The 13,164-nt window shown below is 38.7% G+C and overlaps 1 long non-coding RNA gene across 2 annotated transcripts; it reads right to left on the reverse strand.

Annotated features, from left to right (window-relative positions):
- Nucleotides 585–1,911, reverse strand: LOC107617098. 2 transcript variants are annotated; one of them, XR_001614802.2, is made up of 4 exons: nt 1,212–1,910; nt 1,043–1,139; nt 821–964; nt 585–633 (listed from the first exon to the last, which is right to left on the reverse strand). It is a non-coding gene; the product is annotated as an uncharacterized LOC107617098 (long non-coding RNA). The 2 variants fall into 2 exon arrangements; XR_002353978.1 differs by having other exon boundaries at nt 1,043–1,911.

Raw genomic sequence — 13,164 nt, forward strand, 5'->3', positions numbered from 1 at the left:
AACAAAATGCCCACAACTCATACGTTGCACACCTACCGCTTCAACTTCCGTATACACATCACGTCTTAAAGAACTAACGTATCGCGTTACTACGTCTACAAGTCGCACGTGATATCAAAACAATTCTCGAGTCTACTCAGGAGGATACAAGATTTAAAAAGGAGAGTCAAATGTCAAGGATAGTACTCAAAGATTTGAGAGAATGTATCCAATCCTAGATAACCAAGGATACTCAAGCAATGAAGTTTACTAGACACAATTCAATTGACAACCTCAAAGATAATCCTTGAATCAAAGAAATCCAATAACGCATGCCAACTTTAAGAGCAATTTTTGTCAAAATCGAATAATGGTTTCACTCTCAATCAAGCAACAGAAAATAAATTCCGTTTAAAACTTCTTACAAGAGAGTTCGAAACTTCTTTAAAAAGTTCAAAACAAGACTCCAAAAGTGTTCTTGAAATCACCATCTCAGAAGAACATTCAAGAAGTTTAAGATGTACTAAAAAGGAGTCAAGCCATACTAGAAAAGATCTTAAATCAAAGTAGTTTAAACAAGATCCACTAGGCATGCGAATACAGAGCATCACAACAACAATTAAATAAGCTCTTCGTAACTTCTGCGCCCACATCCTGAAAGGGGAAAAATGTAGGGGGTGAGAACATCATCCTCGAAAGGGTTCTCAGTAGAGGGTTTTTAGGAATTACTGTAATAGGATACATGAAGATAATCGCACCAGTGATTCATGCAATATCTCACATCAGTACCCATATGTAATAATTCCAATAATAAACTATAGTTTTTGGAAAGCGCCCCTACCTCAAAACGCAATTCCATAATCCAAACGCCTCATCAAGCCCGTTTCCGCCTCAACTCAAAATCACCGGCAACCAAAACCTCGGCTCTACTTGTTACAAAATCAGAAACAGCTACAAGCGGCATAAGCAAACCGGATTCTAACTCCTAACACAATAATACCGCAAGACCTTAATATACATAACAAGACATTAACGCGGAGGTTTCGAAACGTAAAATACTCACTGAATTAACAAAATAGCCGCAGCTCCATATCAACCTGGTAGCGGCTGCGTCAGCCGCCTCAAGCGGCAGCGGCAATATAAGACTCCGACAACCGCGACTGCACAACAACGTCATGACGATAAAGACCCATGAATAGAAAGGAATGAAGACCAAATGCAAGGACCCTTACCGGCAGTGGTTTTCCGGTGGCTAAGCTGCATTCTCCGGCAGCAGAAACGGCAAAAGCCTCGGTGGTGGTTTTAGCAGCGGTGGTAAGAACAGCAACCCAGGGGTGACGGCGACGCGGCTCCACCACCAGTGACCGAGGAGCGTGACAGAGGCGTTTCCCCCACTCAATGGCGTCCTCTCCTTCAAACCGGATCGGGGCAGACCTCCAGTAGTGGAGAGGCAGCAGCTTCGAACAGCAAGCCACGGTGATGGAGGACTTCGGCGATGGTGGAAGGGCAGCGGAGGACCCGCGACGGCGGAGGCACGGCCGCAGAATAGGGACCCCCTTTTCTGACGTTCTCTCTCTCTCTTCTGCTCGAGCTTCTCTCTTCGGCCCTCCATGGATGGCGAGGACTCAGACTTCGCGGTGAGGAGGACGACGGCGTGAGCATCACAGCGGCGGCGGCGAGCTAGTCCGCGACGAGGAGGACGGCGAAAGCCCCACGCTCAGCCTCTCCCTCTCTCCGACGCTACCCTCTGCGAACATCCTCTCGTCGCAGAACGGCGGCAGCAGTGCGGATGGCCACTCGTAGGGCCGGTGACGGCGACGCGATGGCAGTGATGAAGCCCAACGCGCCGGCGCGGCCTCCTTTTTCCTCTCCTCTTCTTCTCCTTCGGACATCGTGCACCGTGGGTGTTGTGCTTCTGATTCCCCCTCATCTTCTTTTCTGTTTCTATTTTCCTTTTCCATCATGGAGAAACGCTGCTGCTGAGTTAGGAAGAAGGGGGTTTCGGCTGCAGTTGGGGCATGGGAAAAACAATGGGTTACCGGGTCATGGGTTAGGGTTTTAGGGTTAGGGGTAAATTGGTAATTTCACTTAAAATTGGGAATAATATAGTAATTGAAATCCAAATTAAATCCAATACTAATTATATATAGAAAATACTATTTGCTCACCAATTTCACAAATTATTTTCAATAAAATGCCCAAATCAAAAAATTAGAAATAGTATACTTAATTTCTTCATTTTCCAAAATAGCAGTAATAATATTTAAAATATTATTTATCTAATCCAAATCATATAAAATCCTTATTATTTCATAACTATCAACCTTATACTTTAAATATAGAAAATAATCCAATAATTATAAAATTGGATAATAATCATAACTTATCTCAAATCCAATAAATCAAAACTTGCCTTAATTATCTTTAGTAAAATAATCTCTGAAATTAAGGCTATAAATAACTGTAGGATTTGAGACTTGATCATAATAAGACTTTTCAAATATTCTGGGTCTTACATATAAAACTAATATTTTTTGTTATCTGTAAATATCGTTTAACTATTTCTATGAAATTTTTTTTCAAGGACAAAAAAACACACTCATAATTGTTCTACTTTTTGGGTCATCAAATTCTAACAGTTTTACTTTAGACCAAAACCACAAAAATTTTTTCCTTGGGTCGAAAGTCCAAACTATATTTTGAAGCCTTTTCTCCCAACAGATCTGAAACTATCCTTGACCCACACAACAGAGAAAAAAAAGAGCAAAAACACAACAATTAGCACAAAACAAGAAAAGAAAACAAAAACAGGCACAGATTCGGTGAGCCGTGCGTCTTTGGCTGACCAGTGTGCATAACACTTCACTTTCGTTGACCAATGCGCATCTTGATGAGGGCCGTTGGATCAATTTTGTTTTTTAATCCAACGGTAGAGATCACCCTGTTACTTATCTTCTTTTATTAGTTAGTAAATACCTTTTACTGCTTTTGTGTCAGAGGGGTTATTTTAAAAAATTTATTTTCCTACTGGTTGTTTTTGTTAGATCTGAAAACTATCTGGGTTTATGTAGAAAAAGTTTATAATTTTGTAAGTTGAAATTAATTACAGTTAATTATTGTGTATTACGTTAACTAATAGATGATGGAGTTGGGCTAGGAAGGAAGGAGATGCGTCATGGACGTCATTTGATGCATACAAGAAATGAATTGATGTTTACGCTTCTGTCACTCTCCATCATGCTGTGTATATAGTTCATGTTGCTGGAAGTAACCGCAAAAATTTTCCACTCGCTGAATCTCGCATCTGCGTCAATGCATGCGTTCGGAGGATTACGCAATGGTCGTGTCATCGCCGGAACAAGACTCGATCCCCATGGATGACATGGAGTAGTGGTTCAGGCAGAGGATTCGCTTTGCCAGAGAAGATCAAAGACGAAGGATGGAAGCAGCATGGAGAAGCTGGAGAGGTAGAAGACCGATGAAGGAAAAGGAGAATAGATTTCGGGTTTTGGCGGGTTATTTTTGCACCGAATTTAGTTGGGCTGTGTTGCAGCCAATACGAATGTGAAAAAAATAATGAAGCTGTATACTTTTAGTTTTTTAGTGGACCTAGAGCTATATATTTTCTGTGAGACGAATGTTGGGCTAATGGATTGGGTTATTAATAGTGTTGTTAAAACTATACCAATCCTATAGTATAGCCCTCTTTACTGTATGAATACATTCTGACTTCACGTCACCAAAAAAATAAAACCTCACGTGCCTGAATATAGAAGAGAAAAACCAAAATAGTTATTGCATGAATAATTAGTAGTTTGACGTTAGGATTTTTGCCAGTAAAGAATTTTATAAAAACAGTCGCGTTGTAGATATAGTCTCTAAACCAACAGAAATCCCTTCGTACAAACGTTTTGGTTGTCACAAGTAACAAACCCCTTAAAAATTGATAACCAAAGTATTTAACCCTCGGGTCATCTTCTCAAGGAACTGCAGGAAAGTATGTTCTTATTATTGGTTATGGAGATTGTAAATCGGGGTTTTGAAGATGAGGAACAAGTAATTTAAATCGCAATTAAAATAAGTAAAAGACAGTAAAGTAAATAAATGACTGTAAAATTAACTTTTGGCAAGGTATGAGAAATTAGAAGTCCTATCCTAGTTATCCTTATCAATGATGATGAAGATTGAATCTTAATTCCACTCAGTTAGTCTTTACTTAAAGTAAGGAAAGGTCAAGTGACTAATTAGTTTGATCTTCAAATCCTAGTTAATCCCTAAGGAAAGATTGGGATTATTGAAGTTCAATTCAATTAGCAAAGATAACAATTATCAAACATATTTGAGTTTGATAATTCCTGAGTTACAGATTTCTTAACCAAGACCAAAAGGGAGAAAAATAAATTTACTGGAATAAAAATGTCTTCAAATTGGGAATAACAGTAACATAAATAAAAGAAAGCAATCATAAACTGAAATACCTCAAATAACATTAATTCAAAAGAGTAATCTGTAACATAGAAGAATTCATAAATTAAATTGAGAAAATAATAAAAAGGAATATTGAATCTGATAAAAAGAGATAATCCTGAAAGCGAATAAAATAAATAATTATTTTTAAAGCATAGGAAACATGTTTTTCACATACATCACATAATAAGGAAGGAAAAGTAAAACCATGCAATTTATATGAATAAGTGAGTAAAGGATTGAATAAATTACTTAAATTAGGCACAAAATATATCATAAAATATGGGTTTATCAACCTCCCCACACTTAAACAATAGCATGTCCTCATGCTAAATCCAAGATAAAGAGTAAGGTAAGGTTGAAGTGGTGGAATCTCATGCAATACAATCTATTCTAAATGCAACTACCTAAATGCGTCATGCAATTCTAATTGTTTTTATTCACTTGTATATAAAGCTTACATTTAGTTGAATTAATTCACATTCTCAAGGAATCATATATATAGCCAAACCTTAGATAATGATAAAGCACTTTTACAATTGAGATGGGAAAGAAAAATATTTTATAGACTTGCAAGACAATTAATAATTCAAGCAGAGATATATGTTAATGAGCTATTGAACCCTCACTGGATTTTGTGTTTACTCTCTAGTCACTCAGTGTTATTGGGTTAATCACTCTATTCTCCTTTTTATCCTTACTTTCTATAACTTTGTTCTTCATCTAACCAATTAACAATTATAGAATATAGGCATACAAAAGTCATGAGGTCTTTAATTAAGGTTGTAATGGGGCCAAAGTAAAGGTAAGGGTATATGTATAAGGCTAAGTGAGCTAATTAAGCGAATCCTTAATTAGTCTAAGATCTCACCTAACATACATACTTTGTAAAGCAAAGCTTCTTTACCTATTTTATCCATATTTTTCCACTTTTGATGTTACATGCTCATATTTCAATTTTTTTATTTTTATCCCATGTGCATTGCTTTATTTTGCATTTGGAGAATTCTTTTGTATTCCCCTTTATTCAAAAAAATAAATATTATTTTTATTTTTTTTTATTTTTTTATTTTTTTAATGCATATGGTAATTCAATTATTTTGATTTCACATGAGCATGCTTCCCAAAAATTTTTATTTTGAATTATTTTATTTTTTTCAACTTTCTACCCTTTGTTTTTATCATCCATGTTCCCAATAGGTTTCCCACACTTAAACAATTACACAATTTCTATCTTAAGCTAACCAAGGATTCAACTTGGGATTTTTATTTTGTTTTTCTGCTTAAGGCTAGTAATGTGGTTTGTAGAATAAGAGGGGATTTAAAGGCTCAAGGGGGCTAACAAGGGTGATGTAAAAGGTAGGCTAATTTGGGATAAGTGAGCTAAAATCAAACAATGGCGTCTTGGTATGTATTTCTATTCTATAATCGGACATATAGATTAAAACAAAGTAAAGAACACCAGAATAAAAAAGAAGGGTGGAACACACAGAAATAAAAATTATGGTTTGAATGTAACCATATAATTAAGCTCAAAACTCACAGGCTGTGTGTTCTCTAAGTCAAAAATTATATATCAGTTATGTATGTCATGCAAGTAAAATTAAGAGTTCCCATTATTCTCAATGTAATTCTTAAGGTGGCTCTAAAGTTCTAGTGTTCCTCCTTGATGAAATGTTGCTAACTAACTAACATGTGATGCTATATACACAAGGTGTGTGGATTATTTCTATTATGTTCAAGTCTCTAGTTTACTTCCTTTTATATTTTCAATTTAAACTAAGCTATCTTATGCTAAAAAGGGTAAACTATACTAATTAATCCACAATTTCTATAACTAATAAGTTAGAATTGCAACTAAACTAAATGGCTAAAATATGAACTAAGAGTGCAACATGCAGAAATAGAGTAAAAATACATGAAAATAGCAATGTATAAGTACTAAGAAAATAAAAATAAAAATAAAAGAGAAAAATACAGAAAAATAGCAAAATAAAATGAAGGAGTCTGTAGTGGTTCACTAAAAAAATACGCCAGAGATGGCGACCTCCCCACACTTAAAATGAAGCATCGTCCCTGATGCTCACTCAAGCAGGGTGTGAAGGGGTGTCATCACTGAAAGGATGGGTAGCTGGAGTCTCTGTGGTGGTGGTCTGAGGATCTGCCTGCTGCAGAGGAGGTGCTGTGGTGGTAGCAGGGGTAGCTGGGGTAGCTGTAGAGGAAGAGGGGCCAGCAGATGGTGTGGCTGTCTCATCAGTAGGAGTGAGGAATGGAGGTCTGTAGCTCAAAGCCAGAAAGTTCCTGTTGTGAGGGATAATCTTCTTGCATTCTGCAGCAGGTGGCTTTTCATCAGCATCCTCCCAAGGCACGTCAGCTCGACGGCCAAGCTGTGTAATCAGATATGGAAAGGGGAGGGTGCCTCGGACGTGGACCCTGGCCATGTAGTACTGAATGAAGCGTGGCAGGTATAGGTCCTTACCCTCCATCACACACCATAGGAGGGTGATCATAGCGGCAAGTATCTCCGTCTCGTGAGTACTTGGCATAATAAAGTTGCTAAGTATCTGATGCCATAGCCGAGCCTCATCATTTAAGTAAATCCGCTTGATTCCCTTTGGCATGGTGGTGTTCTGACCCATGATCCATGGAACGGTCGGGTCAAGGGCTATCCTGGCCTTGACTGCATCCCAATCAAACTTCATGAAGCGCATATCCTCCTCAGCTTTTTGATAACCATCCAACTGATCGGATTTAGGCAGAAGCTTCAGAATATCTTCTATGGCCTCTTCAGTGACCAGTATCTGCTTCCCTCTTAGGTTCACTGCATCTAGGGAAGTTTTGAAGTAATTGCAGTAAAATTCCCTTACCCAAGATGCATTGACCTCAGTCAGGTTTCTCTCCAGGAAGAACCAGCCTCTTTGTTTGATCTGAGCAGAGGTGTATTGCTGGAGTTCTTCTGGGATTTTCAAAGTCCTCTCCAGGTATAGGTTCCTGGAGATTGCAAACACCGGATACTTCAGCTCGCAGTAACGGTTTACAAATCTAATGGGATCAGTAGCAGGGAGTAGCTGGTCAGCCTTCTCCTACGGGGTAAAGTGTTTCTCCCGCCAGGAGTCATCGTGCATGATGTCCAGTATGGACATAGAGGATTCTCCTCTTTTCTGTTTGCCAGTTGTTGCCTTTACTTTTCCCTTTCTCTGGGTGTCAGACATCCTGAAAAACAGAAAACCAGGATATAATAAAAATAGAAAAGCAGGTAGGCAATATCGAAAGAAGCATATAATGGCAAAGGAGCAATAGAATAATGAAAAGGAGTTAAGTAAATGTGCATTAAGGATTGTATAGGAGTTAAAAGTCCGAGAAAAAATTCACAATCCAAAATGTAAAAGGATTCATGTTAAGTAGGAAACACGTCCGTCATGCCTTGGTTAGAATGTTAGAGAGAATAGTGAAAAACCAGAAGAGATGTTTTGAAAGGTAAGTGGGTTAGGAATGAAAAAGAGGTAAGGAAGTTAAAATTAGTGAATTAGTAAAAAGTGGGTCAGAGTAAGTGGCATGATGAGTATTTTCTAAATAACGAGAATTCACAAATTAAAGCAACAGATAACTCAAATTCAAACAAGGAAGTTAAGGATGAATCAAATGAAAATAGCAAAAAGTGGAATTGAATCATCCAAGATGCATCTTATAAACCAGGAAATTGAAAAGAATAAGAAAGCGTGCCCTGACATTCATGAATTGGTTTGGTAAAAGCAGAGTAAAGCAGAGTTCAAAGTTTGCCAAAACCAAAACAAGAATGAAAATCAAAACAATTTATAGAAATTTGGACAGCATTCCGGCTAAAATTGGATGTTCCCGGAAAATAATCAGCAATCAGAATAGTTCATATGAATGAAAAAGATAGCGGCAATTACATATGGGGACTATGAACATGAAAAAGCAGTGTAAAGAGCAGCATGAAACAAGAAATTACATCATATAAATAATACTAACATCACAGCAACAGCAGAATTGCGAAATTAATAAAGCAAGAAACACGAACAGCGCAAGTAATCAGGCCTAAATCCACTAACCACATCCTAGGCTACCTAACAACCTAGAATCCACTACAACATGCATATCTAACTAGCCTAAATATGAACATAAACAGAAAAATATGTAATTAACTAGGAATTGAAAGAAAGGTGGCGTTTGGCGGAACCTAGAAGGCGTATGAAAGAAGGTGGGGCAGAGAGGTGGCTGGGGGATGGTGGTGGTGGCGGCTGACGCAGTGGTTGATGGTGGTTGTGCGGCGGTGAGGGCTGTTTGGAGGCAGGGGCTTTGGTGGTAGGGTAATGGGGTAGGGNNNTGGCGTGGCGGTGGGTTCTGGGTGGTCGACGGGGGTGGCGGTGGTCGGTGGGGTGGTGGGGGTGGTGGTGGTTGTTTGGAGAGAAGAGAGGAAGGAGAAGGGGGTTGGGGGCGCGAATGGGTAGGGTTCGCGTGACTGGGGGGTGTTAGTAAATTTGAATCCACGCGATCGCGTGGGGCACACGGTCGTGTGGCTGGGGTGGAATGAGGGTTGACGCGATCGCGTGGGACACGTGATCGCAAGGAATGGATAAAGGAGTAAATGACGCGGTCACGTGAGGCATGCGACCGCGTTGCTGGAATTTGTGCTAAACGCACAATTCCAGCGTCGTTTCAGTGCAACTCTCTGTCTCCTTTGGGGTGTTGTGCAATCCATGCGACGCGATCGCGTCGCTCACGCTGTCGCGTGGGATTGGTGTTGTGCAAGTGACGCAATCGCGTGGGTGGCACGATCGCGTGGGTCGTTTTGTGCGAAACGCACAATGGCCGCACGATTCCAGCCTAACTCTCTGGACGTTGGGGATTTTGCGCCGATCTCCAGATCACGTGGCCGCGTGAATGACGCAGACGCGTGGGGGTTGTTTTTCGCAACTGACGCGATCGCATGAGTGATGCGGTCGCGTCGCACGCCTACTTTTTTTTTATGCAGGTATGCAATTATGTAGTATGTAATGCAAATGAATAATATTCAGGTTCGATTGATAAGGAAAACAAAAATAAATAACACGAAATAAAACTGAAAAAGAAACGACCATACCATGGTGGGTTGTCTCCCACCTAGCACTTTTAGTTAAAGTCCTTAAGTTGGACATTGGATGAGCTTCCTGTTATGGCGGCTTGCGCTTAAATTCATCCAGAAATCTCCACCAATGCTTGGAATGCCAATAGCCTCTGAGGTCCCAAACTAGGCATGTAAAGCTTCTAAGCAGCTTCAAACAGATTCTCAGGCTCCCGGGGTGACGAATGTCATAATAGATTCTAGGATCCCAAACTTTGCTTTTAAATCCGCCTTCGTCTTGATCTATATCTTTCCATCCGGGCAGTTTAGAAATTAGATTCTCACCAAGGTGACCAAACGTTTTCCTAGATCCATTCGATTGATCATGATGCCAATCCGTGCACTTCGAGTTGACGTGTAGAACCTTATTGAACCTTGTGCACCAGCTCTGAGTACGAGACATTTCCCTCTTACTCTTAAAGCCGCAGAGAGCTCTAAGCTGGCCATCTGTTTCAAGCAAACCATATTCAAGTGGAAAAGTAAAGATAAAGGTTAAGGATTGTACCCGCTTGAAGCTTGTATTGGGTGGTAATGGCCTTGGGATAGGTGTTTCCAGTGGTTCTGTGAGTTCTACTCCCTTGTGCTCTTTGGTGAATTTCTTCACTTCCTTGCCGACTTCTTCAATTGCATCCATGTCCTGATCAAAGCCTTCTATGTCTTCCTCGTCGCTTAAGTCATAAATGGGAGGTTGAGAGAAATCTACCTCCGCATCATCTTCGTAATCACTTGGGGAAGATTCTTCAATCTCAGAGAATTCACTTGCTGATGCAAGTTCACTACTGGGAGAACTTAACTTGAGATTATCATCATCAAGGAAACTTGCTTCTTGGATTATTCCGTCTAGTTCTTCATAAAATACTCGCTTTGGGAGTTGTGCACTATCCTCCTTAGCATCAATTGTAACGTTTTTGACAGAATTCTGCATAACTCTGGATTCCCATGGAAGTTCAGCGTCTCCTAAGTCTTCAACCAACTCTTCTTCTTTTATAATGACAGCTTCCTCTACTTGTTCTAGTATGAAGTCATGCTCTGTCTTGTCCACTGGAGTTTCTAGTATCTCCTTCATGCTACGCTCTTCATCAAATTGTCCACATGGGGCTCTGGGAGGCCCTTGAATGTTCGAACGTCTAGAAGATAATAGACTTACAGCTTGCTCCAGTTGATAAAGGGTTGTTTGGAGTTGATCTACTGTTTCCTTGAGGCGAACCTCTGATTCTCGGGGTGATAGATTTGGACGTGGTACATTGGGAAGTGGTGGTGTTTGGGAGTAATTGGATTGGAATCGGGGTAAATGAGGATCATATGGTGGCGAATGGTGAAAAGAAGCTTGTGAGTGTGGTGGTTCAAAGTTATGTTGAGAGGATGGCCTATAAGCACAGGGTAGGGCTTGTTGGTAACTATAAGGTTGTCCACCATGTCTATTGGCTTGATATGCATTGTAGAATGGTCTTTGTCCATGATATCTTGGAGGGTGTTGTTGCCTAAAGGGTTGATCAGATCCTCTTGGTTCCATCCATCTTTGATTGCTCAGACCTTGATGCATGTTCCTGTTATAGCTTTCACTCCTTTCAACAATATTAGAACCAAAGTCAAAGCGAGAGGGGTGAGAATTCATAGTAGCCAATGGAAGTAAAAGGAGAAAATAAAGACAAATAAACAAGTAAAATAAAAATATTTACAATAACCAATAATAAGGCACAAGATTGCAGTTCCCCGGCAAAGGCGCCATTTTCACGTTAGGATTTTTGCCAGTAAAGAATTTTATAAAAACAGTCGCGTTGTAGATATAGTCTCTAACCCAACAGAAATCCCTTCGTACAAACATTTTGGTTGTCACAAGTAACAAACCCCTTAAAAATTGATAACCGAAGTATTTAAACCTCGGGTTGTCTTCTCAAGGAACTGCAGGGAAGTATGTTCTTATTATTGGTTATGGAGATTGTAAATCGGGGTTTTGAAGATGAGGAACAAGTAATTTAAATCGCAATTAAAATAAGTAAAAGACTGTAAAGTAAATAAATGACTGTAAAATTAACTTTTGGCAAGGTATGAGAAATTAGAAGTCCTATCCTAGTTATCCTTATTAATGATGATGAAGATTGAATCTTAATTCCACTCAGTTGGTCTTTACTTAAAGTAAGGAAAGGTCAAGTGACTAATTAGTTTGATCTTCAAATCCTAGTTAATCCCTAAGGAAAGATTGGGATTATTGAAGTTCAATTCAATTAGCAAAGATAACAATTATCAATCATGTTTGAGTTTGATAACTCCTGAGTTACTAATTTCTTAACCAAGACCAAAAGGGAGAAAAATAAATCTACTGGAATAAATATGTCTTTAGATTGGGAATAACAGTAACATAAATAAAAGAAAGCAATCATAAACTGAAATACCTCAAATAACATTAATTCAAAAGAGTAATCTGTAACATAGAAGAATTCATAAATTAAATTGAGAAAATAATAAAAAAGAATATTGAATCTGATAAAAAGAGATAATCCTGAAAGCGAATAAAACCCCAAATCTAAATCCTAATCCTAAAGAGAGAAGAGAGAATCTCCCTCTCAAACTAAATCTAAATCATGAAAACTAACTAAAATTGGAGACTCTCTTCTGAATGGATGCATTCCCACACTTCATAACCTCTGATCTGTGCCTTCTGGACTTGGATTTGGGGCAAAAAGGGCTTCAGAAATCGCTGGGAGCGTTTTCTGTAATTTCTGGTGCGTGGCCTCTGTCACGCGTCCGCGTGGGTCACGCGGTCGCGTCATTTGGAGTTTTCCTTGTCACGCGGTCGCGTCAGTCATGCGTCCGCGTCATATGCGTTTCGCTCAAGGTGCGCGATCGCGTCAATCACGCGGTCGCGTCATTGCCAGTTTCTTCAAAAACTCAGTTTTGTGCTTTCCTTCCAATTTTGTATGTTTCCTTTCCATCCTTTAAGTCATTCCTGCCTTAGAAGATCTGAAACTACTCAACACACGAATCACGGCATCGAATGGAAGTAAAGGGTAATTAAAATAATTATTTTTAAAGCATAGGAAACATGTTTTTCACATACATCACATAATAAGGAAGGGAAAGTAAAACCATGCAATTTATATGAATAAGTGAGTGAAGGATTGAATAAATCACTTAAATTAGGTACAAAATATATCATAAAATATGGGTTTATCATAGTTAAACAATTTAACAGAAGTATTAAATTACTACAGGATATAATCATTAAAATATTCTGTAAAATCAACTTAGCTGATTAATGTAAGATTTTATTAGATGTGCACTAAAAATTGATGATGGTATATAAAATGAATAGAAAAGTTGAATAATGAACATGTATATATGTACCAATTGAGTATGGGATTGTATTCGTACAATATAATTGGTTTAGAGATTTTCTACTTGTCCTTTAAAATTCAGCCTTTGGTAAGGATTTTTAAGGATTTATTATTATTATTTAATTAATTTGAATATCCAGTTTTACGTATCAATTGTTCAAAAAATCAGAGAAGTTACTTATTTTTTGTTTTATCTTTCTTTTAAAGGCTGAATAAAGGACAATATTTAAAGAATATGTAATTGCACTAGTTGGTTTA

The sequence above is a fragment of the Arachis ipaensis genome, chromosome B09 (assembly GCF_000816755.2).
Source record: "Arachis ipaensis cultivar K30076 chromosome B09, Araip1.1, whole genome shotgun sequence".
Lineage (NCBI taxonomy): Eukaryota > Viridiplantae > Streptophyta > Magnoliopsida > Fabales > Fabaceae > Arachis > Arachis ipaensis.